Below are 18,097 nucleotides of genomic sequence, written 5' to 3'. Positions count from 1 at the left end.
TATTTGAATTTTTATGGTAGCTTGCGTTATTCGTATAATCAGAAAAAGCAATAAAGATTAAAATAAAGATGCAGCGAGGCATTGGATTTTCTGTGACGATTTAAGAGAATCCAAGTGAGAAAAGTCCTCAAAATATGAAATTAGATATTGAATATTATTCTCCCTGTACTATTGTTATTTGAATGAAAAACACGTATTTGAAAACCAAGAATTTATGCTATTTGTGTGGGGCGTCATTCTGATTTTTTTAAGTTAATAAAGGAACATTCCTCTGGGGAGAAAATAGTTTCTGAATATGTACATCATAGTATTCATTAGAAAACACTGTCCTAGGAAGATTTCATTGAGGAATTTAATCATCTATTCTTTTCTTTCTCTGAATAGTATTGTGATATAATTTGTATCATAATTTGCTTGCTTTAATACTGTGTTTAATAATTCTAAAAATAACTGATTGATTCTGGCACAAACTTGACAAGGGAGAGGATTTGGCAGAGAAAAATGCGATAGACTCATCATTTTCCCCCCTTTGTAGATTGTCCCTTTTGGTCCAGCTCCGAAGCTAGAAAATGAAAAATGACAAACTACCTATTATAACTGAGTGATGGATAAAGCAAAATGCTCAAGTATAGTCATAGAATATTATAAATTCATGCAAAATTCTTGGGACTCCTTCCCTTTCCTCTTTTCTGCACTGGGTGGAATTAGGGCAGAATAGCCAGTGTGTTACTAAGCTGTGTACTAGGAAAACTGTACTAAGTCAGAAGTAGTCAGGGTACGGTCCAATCTGGTCCAATCTTTGCAGTTCTGAGATGGACCGTGTGATTCCTCCATGTTTCCTGTATCCAGGATGGCAAATAGGCTTCATTTTAGTTGCAATTCTGATCAGTTAGGGCACTGTCATAAATGGGTTGGGGCAGAAAAAGTGTTGTGATAAAGGTACTGTCTGCCATGGACAGGTGGGATGATGATGACTCGGAAACTGAAAAGTAAAAATGACAGAGCCAGTGCCCTTGAGGGTGATGTATAGTGGAACTCTTGCTCATTGGGCAGTGCAAGTACCTCCTGGGCACCGCCTGAGAGCTTTAGGGGCGAGTAGGGAGAGTAAGGGGGCTTAGTTGGTGGGAGAGAATGTGATGGAAAGTTCCCTGGATTTGGGCTCAGCCTTGGTACTGCCACTTTCCAGCTATGTGACCTTGGATAATTCACTTATTCTTTCATCAGCAGTAACAAATGAGGGTAATAATTCTTGTCTTTTGTATCAAAAAGTAGTGACAAGGATTAGTTTGTCCTATATATAGATGAGAAATGACTTTGTAAACTCTCAAGCACTATTCCAATTTTTAAAAATTGATTAGTAATGACCGAGTTATAACATGATCACAAATAGCATTTATTGCATTTTGTATTCCATTATAGCGATATGTGGGTAATATATCAAGTGCTGCAAGGGAGAGAGATTATTTCCTGCTGCAGAGACTGAAGAAGGCTTCATGGAGAAAGCAGTGTTTCAGCTGGGTCTTGAAGGTGAGATGGGAATTTGTAGTTGGAGAGAAAAAGACTCATCCAGGGGGGAAAATGGATGAGCCAAGGCCGAAAGTGAAGGAAAGAAAATATATTGAAATAATAAACTCTGAAGTTTATCGTGCCTTATGATTTATGTGTTTTCACTGATTAGAAATACCAGCTAAAGCGATAGCATGGGGCATGCTATTGAGGTTGGAGAGAGATGAGTTTGGAAATTCACGTTAAGATCACATTTTGGAAGAATTTGAATGCTTTCTTAAGGAATTAGCATAGGAACGAATATTCCAGGTAGATAAAAAAATGGAGTTAATAGGGATTCCAATTACTGGTTGTCACAGTGGAATATACAGTATGTATTTTGTATGTTAATAGGTTGTGTGATTCATAGCTTTTATTTATTTCTGTCTTCTAGGGTGCTTTCTTACAACTCTACCCTTAATGTCTTACCTGGGTAATTGTACTTCTTACCTGGGCATGTTGCTTCCAGTCTCTTCTCTCCACAGTCCATACAGTAAAGAGCTGCCATCTTGCTATTTCGATCCCTGTTCAGAATCTCTCAATGATTGTCCATTGCTTTCTGGATAAGGTTCAAACTTCTTAGCCTGGCATTGAACTTATCTGGCTGCAACTCATCTTTCCAATCCTATCTCCTATTATTCTCTGACATATGCTCTACATTTCAAACATTTCCTTTCTTTCTCTAAACACAGTTTGAGCATTCATGCCACTTTGACCTGCCCCTACACTCCCTTGCCGTACATCTGAGTTGTATCTATCATTCAAGAGTGAACTCAAATTCCAGTTCCTATACAACGTTTTCCCTGGCCCTCACATCTGGAAGTGAACACACCTTTAAAACATAATAGCTAACACTGATAAAGCTTGCTATGTGGTAGGTACTCTCCTGAAACTTTCACATAAATTAAATCATTTCATCCTCACAACATGAGGCAGCCATCATTATTGTTCCTATTTTAAAGATGAAAAAACTGAGGTATATCCTTATCTCACCCAAGGTTCCATAGTTGTGATTTGAAGTGAGGCACTTTGGTATCTGTATTTGTGCTGTTAACTGCTAGGTTATATTGCCTCTTGTGCAGTCTCATAATATTTGGCTCCTTTCTTACGGCACTTAGGATTTCTAATTTGCTTGTAGATTTATCCTGCTTCTTCACTTTTCCTGACCCTAGGCCTTGAACCCTGGTGAGCCTTCCTTATCGTAATTGGAGGTGCATCCATTAAGAAATTTCTGAGTGTCTGGTTTCTGACAATAGCCAAAGTCCTTTTAACTTTTGTCCTGATCTAGCCTTGGTCTCTAATTCTTGCTCCATTACTGTATTTACTTGATCTTCATGTTTGTTTCATGTTTTGGCATTTGTACTTGCTTCTTGGACCTGACGACAAGTTTAACTTGTTTTTCTCTCTTTTCCTTACATACATTTTGGCACCCGTTTTGGTCCTCCATGAGTTGCTATGATATCTGGGTTTCAGCCCTCAGATTTTAGGCTGTCATGGGCCCACACTGTGGGCTGGCACGCCTCCCCTGGCTTTCCTTGGGAGAAAGAGTGAGAAGCTGCTAGTTATAAATTTCTAAAGGCAGAGATTATGTCAGCCTTAGCCCATAGAATAAGTGTCTTATATAGAGGAACTCAGTCATCTTTTGCTGCATAAAAGAAGAGCAAACAAAAGGGGCCACCATCAGCTCACTTGTCCTTGACTGTCCATTATGCCTTCTCTGATGACTTTTACTCTTAACCTATTTCTCACACTGTCCCTTATGTTTAATTCAGATGCCGCCTCAGCTCTCCAAATCTCGTGGCTCGTGTTGAGACACAGCTGAGTTAAACTAGCAGGTGCTTATTGAATGCCACTCTAGGCAGGGCGCAGAGGGGGTGTACTTGCAGATACTGAGTTGAAAATAATTCCATTATTATTGTCTTGTTAAGACTCAAATATATGAACAGTTGTACAAAAAAATGCTAAGCTAACAGTTTGGGACAAAAGCAGTTGTGACCAGGAGGTACATGACTAAGCAATAAGAAAGGACAGACAATAATTTCAGGAAGAGGGTGGGGTGACTTGAGGCAGCAATGGTGAACAGAGGATTTCAGAAGAAGGTAGTATTTTTGAAAGTTGATTTTTTTTAGTTGTGCTTTAAAAAAAGACATGAAATTTCCCACCTTAACCCATTTCAACTGTGCAGTAAGTGGTATTATGTGTTTTCACACTGCTGTGCAACAGGTCTCTAGAGCTTTGTTGTGTTGCAAAACAGTAACTCTGAACCTATTAAACAACAACTCCCCATTTTCCCTTCCTCCCAGCCCCTGGTAATCACTGTGCAACTTGCTGTTTCTATGAATTTGACTACTTCAGATCCCTCTTAGACGTGGGCTCATACAGTATTCATCTTTTTAAGAAGAACGTAGATTTTTGAGCAGTGTCTTTAGGTAGAAATGGAAGGGCTACAAAGGTAAGTGGGTTCCTTTAGTGTGAAAAGGGTATGTTTCCTTTACATGCACTGAGGTAAGTAGAAGCCCGGGCATCACGTTCCTTATTTGTTTTCCTTGGGGCAACTTCCTCTTAGGTTATGTGTGTTTTAGCTGCTGTTTATATGTTTATCTGTGACTCCCTGTATTCTCAGCTCAGGGAGGATCTTTGGACATCAATTACATAAGACTTTTAAAGACCTAACATCTTTCACCAGAACCTTCAAGATCTTTCCTCTTTTTAATTGTCCAGGGTCATTATTTTCTCCCCTGTCCCTCTCTAAGCAACATGGGAGAGCTTGCAGGTTTTGCAACAGGCAGGTTCTCTCTTACATCTAGCTCTATGTACATCCTGTTCTTTATGCCTGGAAAACTCCTAGCTGCCTCCCTTCAGTGGCCACTCTTACCCTAATTTGTTCTTTAGGATTCTTCCTGGGTGTTGTTTTGCTCCTGCAAGTTGTTCTAAAAACACTTTATGACAGGGGTTGTCCCTGCTCTGTGTTCAATAACCTCATGCTTATTCCAGTAGTAGCTTTTGTCAATCTGCATAGAAGTAGCTCTTTTGATAGTCTGTCTCCCTAATACGGTGAGTGTTTTGAGGGCAAGCACTGTCTCTCAGTAATTAGTTTAAGTCCAGCACATAGTATAGTGCCTGGCACAGAGGATCCCCTCAGTAGATATTTGTTGAATGAATGAATGAATGATGCACATCAGATTTTCTTAGGGGTGGCTGAATGAAGCTTTTGTGTTCCGTAAACCATGTTCCTACCTCCTTGATATCTCAGGTGGGAGGAGCCAGGCTCTCTGGTCCTAACTCAGCATAGGGGGTAAATTACTGTGTCTTCTTCTAGCTGGGAAGCCACACACACGTATAGCATTTGCCTCTCAAGAGTATTAACCACCCAGAAAAGCAGGGTTTCTTAGAAAATAAGATTTGATAGCTTCCTGTAATCCTAGAGGAATATAAAGTCAGTGGCTGTGCATATAAAGGAAAAAAGGTTGACCTTAGAGTCAAACTAATTTAGGTTTACATATCATTTTCCCCCCACTTTTTTAACTTCTCTAAGGTTCAGTTTCCTGAGCTGTAAAATAGGGATAAGAATAGATGTCCTGCAAGAATTCAGCAGTATGCGAAAGGGGTTAGAGATAGTGATTATCTGGTAGATCCTAGTCAAATGGGAGCGACAGCCCATCAAGTACAATCAGAACCCTTTGCTAGCCACACTAGGGAACCCCAGGGTCCGGGACTGATTACCAAACAGAAAGGCTGTCTTGAGTCAATTTAATGAAAACACCAACTTGCATCATAGTAGCAGCAATTTCAGAGGAGGATTGTCTGCCCTGGGGATTTCTCATCCCTGAAAGGGCTGAGGTAAACATACACAGCTCTAAAGTTCTCATAAGCACGTGTTAATGTGTAGGTCTTAGTTACTTGAGAACAAAGCATGTGAACCCATGCATGCAACACCCCCTTCCTCCTCTGAGAATTTCTCTTATTTAATTTGTTTCTTAATTTGACGTGTCTTGGAGCACATGAGACATGAAAGACTGATTACTAAGTCAGATAAAATTTTTCTTTAACAAAATAGCACTGGATAGGTGCTGATGGGACTTCCAACTTCTCCTTGATAATGAAATTTACCCGGGAGGTCATCAGCCTCCAGAAGAGCTAACCACTTTGAACAAGGCTATTGCTTTTCTGGTACCGTTTCCTCAAAAATAAGACCTAGCCGGACAGTCAGCTCTAATGCATCTTTTGGAACAATTAGTATAAGACCCGGTATTATATTATATTATATTGTATTGTATTGTATTGTATTGTATTGTATTGTATTGTATTGTATTGTATTGTATTGTATTGTATTGTATTGTATTGTATTGTATTATGTTATATTATATTATATTATATTATATTATATTATATTATATTATATTACATTACATTATTATATTATATTATATTATATTATATTATATTATATTATATTATATTATATCTGGTCTTATAGTAAAATAAGACCAGGTCTTATATTAATTTTTGCTCCAAAAGACGGATTAGAGCTGATTGTCCGGCTTGGTCTTATTTTTGGGGAAACATGGTGGTTAGCCTAAGGCTGGGGACGAAAGCATTATAGGTGGTTTCCATGGCTGCCAATTTCCCAAATGTCTTGGGTGCCACAAATTGATATTCCTCTGCCAGCACATTTAGTTTACAAGATTATCCTCGCATAAAACACTGCCAATTACATTTATGAGAACATGTATAAAATTAAACCACTGACCCAGTAGTTAAATAAAACTTCCCATAAATTACTGAGCTTATTCTTTGCTGTTCTTAGACAAGCACTTTGTCCCTTAATTATCCAAAAAATACTCTTTTAACAAACACTGAGTTTTATGGATCCAGAAGGGGGTGCAAGCAACAGAACTGTGACTTCCCATTGAGATCAAAGCCTTCCCCCTCTGTTAATTTAATACAAGTTAGAGCTTTCATGCCTGGTTCTACTAGCAGGCCTGGCATCCATGGCAGCACATTGGGACATTACTTAGTAAATCAGAACCCTGGATAAATTGGACATAAGGTCTCACAATAACTTGGACTTCACCCAGGCAGGCCTCAGGTAGAACCTGCTCCATATGGTGACTTATGTTAAGCAGAGAAAATGCCTTATTTGGCACCAACAGGAGTCTCTGTACTTCTTCCCAGGAGCACAAATAAAGGGCACACATGCCAATTGATCCTCTATTACTTATGATACTGTGGGGAAAAGAGAATGGGAATACAAAATGCATAGACTGTATTTAACAGGCTATCCTCTCCAGCAAGCAGATTGTTCATGGGATTTCGAACATATGACATAATCTTAGAAATTTACCATTCCCGTCACCTTTGGAGAGTTTCTGTGTATGTTGTTATCATCATCATTATTATAGGTCACCCGATGAGCTACCTGTGAGGCACTATGGCAGGAGCCATGGAGGATCCCAAGATGCAAGTAGACAAAGTCCTTGCTGGCGCTGACATGCCCACATGGAAATGGTCAGAGCTGACTGGGCGTGGCCTTCAGGGAGGTGTTGGGGAGAAAGGGAGCTCATTGGCCCCTTGAACTCAGATCATTGCAGATTTTGGGACATATGAGACCAGACAATTAAGTTCGCAAACTTGTTGCAACGATGTTGCTAACCTTTTTTGATATCAGAGGGATTATTCATTATGAATTTGTACAAGCTGGACAAACACTTAACCACATTTACTATTTGGAAGTGCTGAAAAGGCTGCATGAAAAAGTTAGACAACCTGAACTTTTCACCAACAATTCATGGCTCTTGCATCACGACAATGCACCAGCTCACACGGCACTGTCTGTGAGGGAGTTTTTAGCCAGTAAACAAATAACTGTATTGGAACACCCTCCCTACTCACCTGATCTGGCCCCCAGTGACTTCTTTCTTTGCCTGAAGATAAAGGAAATATTGAAAGGAAGAAATTTTGATGACATTCAGGACATCAAGGGTAATATGATGACAGCTCTGATGGCCATTCCAGAAAAAGTTCCAAAATTGCTTTGAAAGGTGGACTAGGCACTGGGCTCAGTGCATAGCTTCCCAACGGGAGCACTTCTAAGGTGACTGTAGTGATATTCAGCACTTTTCTAGGATGAGTTCTCGAACTTAATTGCCAGATCATATCTCCAGGAATCCTATTTACACAGAACAATCAAATTTCTTTGGAGAACTGAGTTGGGAAGAGGGGGCTTTGGCCCTGGTGAGTCAGAGCTCCAAGCCCTTGATTATTTATGAAACCGGTGAATGAAAACCAAAGTGAAACAATATCTACAGTGTAAACCTATCATGTGTGTGTAGGTTTGCCCATGTATGGCACCCAGTAGGAAGTTACATTTTAGTATTTGCTGTCTGGCATCTGAAAGTCTATGCTAGGTGGTTAAGGAGTGGCCTTTTGCAAATAGTACTTTGATTATGAGTCATTTTCAAGATGTCCCAGGGACTTCTTTTCCTGTTTTTAATTTTCCTTAACATTTCCTACAGTTCTCACTGGAAGATGGAGACGTTCAGATCCTTTTACTGCAGGGAACTCATGCGCTCAGGTACAATGGGGGAACTTGTTCCAGCTTTTCTCCCCTGGACCTAACTCTGAATGGACAGCTTCCTCATTTGTGTTTTCATTCTTTCTATCTCAATAATGGTAATACTTTGTTGCACTTATGAGTTTAAACTTCTTTCTACCAGAGTCGAAGCATATTGAGGACAGGAACGACATCGCTTCTCATTTCTGTATATCCAGTGCCTAGCTCAGTGCCTGGTTCAACATCTCTGAATGAGAATTTAGAAAGCTACTCCAGATTATGTGAAAGGATGAGCTCCCCACACCCTGATTCTTCTTGATAAATGGTGATTTCTACATTATAACATGCAATTAAATATCAGCATAAACTGAGGGAACAGGAATGCTGTGAGTCTAAAATCATTATTATTACATCTCCACACACATTGCCCATAGGACTGCTTGATTAATATTAATAGTAAGCTTGATTAATATTAATTAATATCTCTTTGCAGAATGCATTTTGATCAATGGAACGGGAAGCGTCTCTCAGGTGTGTTGGATGAGGGACTAACTGGACTGTTGTTTACATTTCAATTGAAGAGTTTACATGTGGTTGAAAATCTATCCTATGTCGGCCTTGATAGAATACATGTTTATTATTTTCAGTATTTATTGACCGCCTACCGGATGCCAAATACACTCTTGGCAGGATGTTTCCTGAGTGAGCTCATAATTTACTTCAGGGATTGGGCTATGGGTGTAATTTAACATGATTGGACAGAAAAATGACTCCATTAATCAAATTGATATATTTGTAAATTAAAATATATGAATCAGAATGTATGCTTCTATAGTACATTTATTGTTATAAATATTAGAAGTCTAGTACTCGCTTTGGCAGCACATATATAAAAATTGGAACGGTACATTGAAGATTAGCATGGCTTTTGCAAATTTGTGAAACGTTCCATATTTTAAAAAATATTGGAAGTCTACATCTAGACTACATTTAATGAATATTTTAATAAAGAAAAGACATTTAAAAAATTCTCTTTCAAGATATTTAGCTTATATAGGATTTATCGTAAGTCTGCCCATAATTTGAGAATATATTTAATGTGTAGGCTGTGTTTTCTTTGGAATTTGACTATTGTGTAAAATGATTATCTAATAATTGAAACTGTGCAAAACTTCCTTTACTTTAAAGTGAGTTAGGGCACATTTCTGCTGAGGTAGTTCAGAGTGATTATTATTACATATATATATATGTATTTTTTGCTCTTCTTGTGTTAATACTGCAGAATCTTTTTCATTAAGTGAAGCTATTTGCAATTTCAGCTGTAAAATAGGCAAAGAAAAACTTTCCTTGAAAGACAAAATTCTCTTCTACGGAATTGTCCAGAAGGAGGCTCCCTTCCACCTCACAGTTAGCCTAGAAGCTTCCAAACTTACTTCTTCCCAAGCAGTTGTAATACTCCCCAAGCCTGTTTTGTCATTGGTGGGAGTAAAAGAAGCACTCTGAAAACTTCCCTTGGGGAACAGAATTTAAATTTGCATCACAGATAAGAAGGTTTCAGTGAATCTAATGTGCTCTTTCCTTCCACCAGCTCATTCCTGTATTTCTCTCCTAGTTGAATACCAATTAACAGAAATGTGGGGATAAAATTCTCCTCATTAACTTCGGATCTCTCAATATTCCATAGCTTAATCCTTGTGGCTTTGTTTTCTCAAAATCGTCCTTGAATCTCTAATACAGTATTTGAAAAATTAATATTTTGAAATGAATCAGTAAAGGCATTTGGAATTTTTAAAAAGTCTGTATGGTTGTTGCCTCTGCCTGCCTATCCATCTTAGTCTCTATGTGTCTATAAGTAAGAGACACCTGTTTAAACAGTAGGCTAATCACAGTTCACCGCAAATGCTCTCATTACATTGCATTTGGTAATGAAGAAGCCACTAGGAGATTCAGAACAAAAAGGAAATGTCCAAAATCTCTGGAGATTTAAAAGGGATATAACGATACAGCGATCACTGGAGGTACATTTTGAATCAATTGATTTTCAGGTTCTCCTTCATTGTCCAGGAAGGCAGTTTATGTGGTTATTGCAAAAATAGCATAGTTGCTCTTTTGAGAAGCTTTGCCCTTTAACGATGGAACAGAGCTGATTATGAAATTGCCAACTGTGACTAATTTTGGAGGAATAACATCTCAAATAGATTGTCTCCCGGAGATGCTATTGGAACCAGTGAACTGCAGGATGGTGATGAGTTTATCTGTGTCAATTGGGCCTTTGAGGGTTTATTCCTAAACAGGGCACAGAGAAGACGGGTACTGTGCCCTCTTGGTACTTCTAACCTCTCCTTGGCATGGAGATTCCAGTTTTGGAAACTGCAGTAAGCAGAACTACGGCCCCTGAAGGTGCCCTAGTCCCTGGATCCTGTGACTATATTTTGTTACATGGCAAAAGGAACTTTGCAGAGGGAATAGTATCCTATCGGGAGATTATCATGGGTAGGCCCCGTCTAATCACATGATCCCTTAAAAGCAGAGAACTTTCTCCAGCTGGAAGAAGATGCAGCAGAAGGAAAAGTCAGAGAATTCCAAGTGTGAGAAGAACTTGATGTACTGTTGGGGGTTCTGAGATCGAAGGGGTCATGTATGAGGACTGGAGAGAAGCCCTCAGAGCTAAGACAGCCCCTGGATGGCAACCTGCAGGGAAGTAGAGACCTCAGTTTTACAACCCCAAGCAACTGAATTCAGCCAACAACGTGAATGAGCTTGGAATTACATCCTTCCCCAGAGCCTCCAGTAAGGAGTGCAACCCTGCCACCACCTTGATTTGGGCTTAGTAAAACCCATGTCAGACTTATGCCCTACAGAAACTAGGAGATAATACATTTTTGTTGTTTTAAGTCATTAACTTTGTGGTAATTTATTACGGCACCAACAGAAAACTAAATCACAGGAAGTATTTTGCAGGAAATGGTACTTGTGTTGGAGTGTTACTTTGGTGGACTGTCACGAAGAACCATGCCTCCATGAATTCAGTCCAACAAAACAAACTTATTTTCTTAAAGTTCTATAGGTCAAAAGTGTCACTGGCTTAAAAACTCAAGGTGTCAGCAGGACCACATTCCTTCCGGAGGCTCCAGGCGAGAATCCATCTCCTGGCCTTGTCTAGTTTCCAGAGGCTGCCTGCATTCCTTGGCTCCTGCCCCCTTCCTCCATTTTCAAAGTCATCAGTATGACATCTTCAAATCTCTCTTATCCCTACCTCCCTCTTATAATGACTCTTGTGATTGTATTGGTCCCTCCTGGATAATCCAGGCTAATCTCCCCATCTTACATCAATTAATCACATTTGCCCAGTCTCTTTTGCCATGTAAGATAACATATTTACAGGCTTTGGGGATTAGAGCATAGATATCTTTATCACACTTATCACAATAAGCGTTTGAATGCTGGGTATATACTTTTTTTAAAATTAAAGTTTATTGGGGTGACAATGGTTAGTAAAGTTACATACATTTCAGGTGTACAATTCTGTAATACATCATCTATATATCACATTGCATGTTTACCACCCAGAGTCAGTTCTTTCCATCACCATACATTTGATCCCCTTTACCCTCATCGACCACCCCTGTCCCCCTTACCATCTGGTAACCACTAAACTGTTGTCTGTGTCAATGAGTTTTTGTTTGTTTGTCTTGTTCCGTTGTTGCTTTCAGTTTTATATCCCACATATCAGTGAAATGATTATGGTTCTTGACTTTTTCTGTCTGTCTTATTTCACTTAGCATAGTAATCTCAAGATCCATCCATGTTGTCGCAAATGGCACTGCTTCATCTTTTCTTATGGCAGAATAGTATTCATTTGTGTATATATACCATGTCTTCTTTATCTAATCATCTGGTTGTTTCCATGTCTTGGCCACTGTAAATAAAGCTGCAATGAACATCTGGAGCACATATGTCTTTATGGATAAATGTTTTCAGATTTTTTGGGTCGATACCCAGGAAAGAGAATGCTGGGTCATATGGTAATTCTATTCTTAATTCTTTGAGGAACCTCCACACTGCCTTCCATAACGGCTGCACTAGTCTGCATTCCCACCAACAGTGTATGAGGGTTCCTGTTTCTCCACAGCCTCTCCAACACTTGTTACTATTTGTCTTGTTGATGATAGCCATTCTGACTGTGGTGAGGTGACATCTCATTGTGGTTTTTATTTGCATTTCTCTGATGATTAGTGATGTTGAACATATTTTCATATGTCTATTGGCCATCAGTATGTCCTCTTTGGAGAAATGTCTCTTCAGGTCGGGTGCCCATTTTTTAATTGGATTTTTTGTTTTTTTGTTGTTGAGTTGTGAGTTCTGTATATATTTTGGATATTAGCAAAAATCTTCTCCCATATTCTTTATTTTGTCAACAGTTTCTTTTGATGTGCAGAAGCTTTTTAGTTTGATATAGTCCCATTCACTTATTTTGGCTTTTACTTCCCTTGCCTTTGGAATCCAATTCATAAAATGCTCTTTGAACCCAAGGTCCATAAGTTTAGTACCTATGTTTTCTTTTATGCAGTTTATTGTTTCAGGTCTTATGTTTAGGTCTTTGATTCATTTTGAGTTAATTTTAGTACATGGTGACAGATAGCAGTCCAGTTTCATTCTTTTGCATGTGGCTTTCCAATTCTCCCAGCACCATTTATTGAAGAAGCTGTCTTTTCTCCATTGTATGTTTTTGGCTCCTTTGCTGAAAATTGTCTGTCCATATTTATGTGGGTTTATTTCTGGGTTTTCAATTCTATTTGTGTGTACTTTTTCGAATGTTCACTCTTAGAATGTTTCTTCTTGGAACCCAATTGCTATTCTCTGAGAAAGTCCATGCAACCATGTAGAGAGGCTTCCATAGAAAAGACCAAGGCCTCTGGCTAACGCTCACAACTGAACTCCCATGCAGCAGCCAATAACCAACTCCTTCCCATGTGAGCAAGGCCATTGTAGACCTTGCAGCTAACCCAGTGCCCCAGCCATCATCACACAGCAGAACTGCCTGGTCAACCCAGAAAATCATGAAAGATAATAAATGGTGGTTGTTATTTTAAGCTCATTAAGTTTTGGGGTGGTGTGTTATGCAGCAATGGATAATTGAAGTAACAGTGTAACCTCTTTTGTAACTACCTGAAGGATTCTGATAGAGGAAGATGAGTTCTTCTGTTAACTATTCTAGATGACATAGGTTAAAATATGTAAAGTCCTTAGATCAGGGTCTGGCACATAGTAGGTGCTATAAAAGTATTTAATTATCTTTTCCCAAGTAGTCTTTTTGCTGCAGACATTGCTACCTGCATTCCTATTAAAAGAAAGAGGGTTTCTCTCTGTCACAGAAATGTATTTAATCTGACATATAAAATACAATGTATTATCTGATAATTTTGCTTGCTGTTCCATAATTTAAAGCTTTAAAACCTTAACCTGAACAATGTCTGTATTTGTCCCCAAAATATCATTTCTCAGGAAATACAGCATCATAACTAAACTTCAGAATATGAAGTAGAGTCTTGCGGTTCATATTGTTTAATTGTGCTGTCACACAAGAATCTTCGAATTCTTCATAGTTTGTTCAATTGCTGTAAATGACTTCGGAAAGTAATATAATTATAATTTGTAAAAGTAAATTCATTCATAGAATTCATGGAGCAAGCTAAAACGAGTTGATTACCATTTGAAAACAGTTAATGGTGTTGCTGATTAGAATCCATTGCAAAGAGTCATGATTTAATTTCACGTCACCTAGAATCATCAGACGCCATGCATGTTAACGGCCGTTTTGGTGGCATATGATTGACGTGTTTCTCTGAGCTAAGCGATATGGCTGTGCTGACTCAGTGAAAAACTCACATTTCAAAACACATGAAGTAAGTTATACCGTGCAACCTTATGTGATTAGATTCACCACCTGAGTATTAAAACTGTGAGTGATGTGTATAAGTAAGGTTTAAGCTCATTAAAAGCAATGCATGTGAGATTTGGGTGAAAATCCAGCTCAATGGAGGCTTTCAAGTTTTCATAGCAAGCTTCTTGAATGGATGATGTTCAGTTTGTGTTCAACTTGCTTTCCTTCCTTTCCACCTTGGAGTCTCCACCTGGAAGCTAGAGAGGTTTTTTTAAAAAGACTCACACATCGGTCATGTCACTCCCCTGGTTAAACTCCTTAGTGGTTCTTACTGCTGCTACAGAAAGTCCACAGTCTTCAGCCCAGCATGCAGGGCTGTGTGTGATCTGCCGCTGCTGGCGCTGCAGACTTCTCTCTTGACAGTTTTCCTCACCTTGTCTGGATCCAGACGTGGAGAAGAATTCGTAATTCTCTTTCTTCTGGAGGCCACCGTCTGCCACATGGCCTGCCTATTTCCTGCACATCCATAAAGCCTTGTTTTGTGTCACTTTATCTAGGCAGCCTTACTCCACCCCCTTCCCCAAGTAGCCTAAGAACAACTCGGTGTGCACCTGTATGTAGAACCTCAGTTTTCCTCATTCAATAGCACGGATCAAGCTATATCACAATTGCTTGTTTAATTGTCAACTTCCCTCAATAGAGCATAAGTGCCCTGCAGGGAGTACTGTCAGGTTTACGATTAAAGCTAATGCCAAGTTCAGTGCCTGGCACATAGAGGAACTCAATGCAAATGTGCTGAGTGAACAATGGAAATGTTTGTTGAAAGTGAGCAGAATATAAAAGAACTGTTATCATTACCTGGCGTTTAGTAGGCACCCGGTATATATTCATTCATGTGTTCCTCCCAGATCAACGCCATGGGGTTCATCGTTAGTTGTGTGCCATTTCCCACTGGTTTACCATGTGTTATTTACTAAGGAGTAAGTTGCTAGACTGTGTTAACATCTTATGGAGTAATTTTCTTGGAATAAAATAGGCTGAAAGTGTAGTTTCTCATTCCTAGTCCTTTGTGTATGTCTTACAACCTTTCACATGCTCTAGTTCAGGTCTGGCTGTCTTCCTTCTTCTAATTTAGGTCTCAGCCCAAATGGTTTCTTCACAAAGAACTTTTCTTGATCACTTAGTCCAAAGTCTTCCCCTTCTTCCGTTTCCAGTTGGAGAGCTCCAGTAACTATCACATCGAGTAGCGTTTGTGTCTTCCATTACAATTATCAGTCCATAAACTTATCTTGCAGTTTATAGTGTTTAATTATGCTGTCATACAAGAATCTTAGAATTTTTTATAGTGTGTTCAATTGCTGTAAATGACTGCTGAAAGTAACGTAATTATAACTTGTAATGGCAAATGCATTCGTAGAATTCATGGAGCAAGCTGGATAGCTAACTGTTCATTTGGAACCGAGTTGATTACCCTTTGAAAACAGTTAATGTGAACAGTAAAATTATCTTTTACTTATTGACTATAACCTCCTTCCAGAATGAAAGTCTATGAGAACAGGGTCTTGCTCGTTGCCCCAGTTCTTTGAACACCGCCTGGCATGTGGTGGGTGAATGCATGCATGAAGTCACCATACACGAGAGCTTCCTCCAGCCTTACTATGTGGGCCACTATCTCTCAGGATCGTCCCAGCTGCCATTAAACAACAAAAATTCTCACTAGACAAATATTCAAATGCATGTGAGAGGTGATATACTTGATCAAATTTGCATATCCTGTGATGACTTTCTATCCAGTCAATAGAACAGATGTCTGATATTATCATCATAATTGTTAGTGATTTTCACTAGGGTGGAAAAAGAAACTGGCCAACCAATTCTTGTGTAATCGATTAATTTTGTAATCTATTTGTGGCAAAACAATAGAGTTTGTTTAAAAGAACATAAGGCTTTTTTTTTTTTTAAGCATTATAATAAATTTTCACAAAATTAGTTTCTGGGGGAATAGTCATCTTTTCTTTGATTTTCTTGATAGGGACTGTGCCCTAAATCCTGAAAGGAGGACAATATTGAAGGGGGAAAAGTCCTGCTTTTCTCTGTACCCCTCACTAGTTGTTTTCTATGTGAAGGAGAATGACATCATTGATGGGTGAATTGGATGAGGTAATCATGGCTCATGATAATCAGTGGGTGAAATCACGATGCACACCCTCTCTCTAGCATTCCACAGGGGGTGTTATAGTCTGTGATGCTCCATGCAGGTTTTTGGATGAGCGAGCCCTGAAAATTCAGCGTGCCGCAAAATAAGCCCCAAAGTCTAGATTTGGGGAAAGAATAGGACGTGTATTCGGGAGCTTTACTATTGCTGTATGTAGCCAACAGCAGAGAGTGATAAGTACATTTGACAGTATATTTTGATCCTCATCTAGTCTTCTTTACCTGTTTTTCAAATTCATTGGAACCCATAGGAGAAAGGATGAGAAAGTTCCAGAACCCCCAACACTAATAGTTCCACTTCCTTCCATCAATGAGAACTTTTTTTTTGGATTTTTAGATGAAGAAAAACTTAGAGAATATGAGAATGACATGTTCCTACCATCAAAGAACAGGGGAGTAATAATTTTTCTAAGTGAATATAATGTGTGGAATTTAGAAATAGCTATTATTCAGACCCTGAAGATATGACATTTAAATGGTTCCTGTAGCTGTGTGGTATTTCTACCATGTGAAATCTTTTACTGAGCCAGGCTCAGTAAACGGCTGTTATTTGACTAGAATGAGCAATGAGCAAACATTTCTGGCTGTCAACTATTACGCAGTATACTGTTTCTCTTTATTTTTACTAATTCTATACACTTCTCAATGTAGTAGTGGAAACTGTTTGTGATAATTGCTGTGTGTCTATATTTGTTTTAGGAATTGGACACTTCATAAACATGAAAGTGCTGTTTCATAGGTACTGTGTTTTCATATGTCTAGAAACTTAATAATCATCTCTGTCATCACTTGATATTCTTTATAGAGAAGTGGGAAATAAAATAGAATTGTCTCTTTATTTTCACTTTAATTTGGTCCCACTCTAAACCCCTAGGACTCTTACAATCTCATTTCACTGTAATTCAAATTTACTTTTATATTTAAGATTATAATGTAAGAACCTGCTGTAAGTTGACATTAAATTCTTTTTGTTTATGAAGATGTTCAAGAAAAAGTACCACTTAACCAATGAAGGGGCTCTCCCAGTAGGAGATGACAAAGGAACAGAAAGTGGCACATACTACCTCGCCTTGGCAAAAACCAACTGATCTTTTAAATTCTAAGAACGAGATACACCGAAAGTTGTCTAAAATTTTGGAAAGTGAAAGATTTTAACATACATCATAGTCTTGATTATTTTAGTTCAGCCTGTGGCATTTCTTATGTAACCTTTAATTCTTATTATCTTCTGACTGTGATATACTGATAAATAAAGGTGCAGCTCTTTGTGTTTCGTTTTTCTAGGCTTACAGAATCAGAAGTCAAACCTACCTATTTTGTGATCTAATCAATTTTCTTTGGTTTAACACCAAGACTAATGCATGCTTTTCTTAAGCTCTTCCAGCTCATCTGAACTTAGAGTTTTAGTCATTCATGTGAAGCTTTTCATGCCAGTTTTATATTTGAAAATGGGTCCCAGCTGCTCTGGCTTTCTTAATCCGTCCCAGAAAGGCGTATGTGACAGCGTCTCCCCCAGGGAGACTGCAGCTCCAAAGCTTTCTCTTCTAGGTAGGGAAAATGCTAAGCCAAACTCTATTATCATGCTTACTTCCCCAGCTGGCTGATTAGATCAATATATGTTTTATATTTGTTATGAGTAGACATAAAAATGTAAGAATAATATTTATAAAATACTATATATACCGTGGGTGCCAAAAAAATGTATACACATGACTTGTACTCATCTTTTGTTAGCAGTATATATTGAATATTACAATTTTCATAAAGTGTTTTCCCTTTTTAAAATGTGTATACATTATTTTTGGCACCCTCTGTATTTCGATTATGGAAAATGTCATTCAGTTCATATTTTTGAAACTTCTATTAGGTCCTAGCATGCAGTAAGGCTTCAATAAGTGTTG

At 38.6% G+C, this 18,097-nt stretch overlaps 1 long non-coding RNA gene and 1 pseudogene across 1 annotated transcript in view; both read left to right on the top strand.

The window, feature by feature from the left end:
• Positions 1 to 18,097, top strand: part of LOC141568548 (uncharacterized) — a 158,100-nt gene that overhangs the window by 53,163 nt on the left and 86,840 nt on the right. The window lies entirely within an intron of this gene.
• Positions 8,965 to 9,056, top strand: LOC141570262 (U6 spliceosomal RNA; annotated as a pseudogene).

This window comes from Rhinolophus sinicus, linkage group LG02, assembly GCF_036562045.2.
Source record: "Rhinolophus sinicus isolate RSC01 linkage group LG02, ASM3656204v1, whole genome shotgun sequence".
Classification (NCBI taxonomy): Eukaryota; Metazoa; Chordata; class Mammalia; order Chiroptera; family Rhinolophidae; genus Rhinolophus; species Rhinolophus sinicus.
This window is presented reverse-complemented; position numbering and strand designations above follow the sequence as displayed.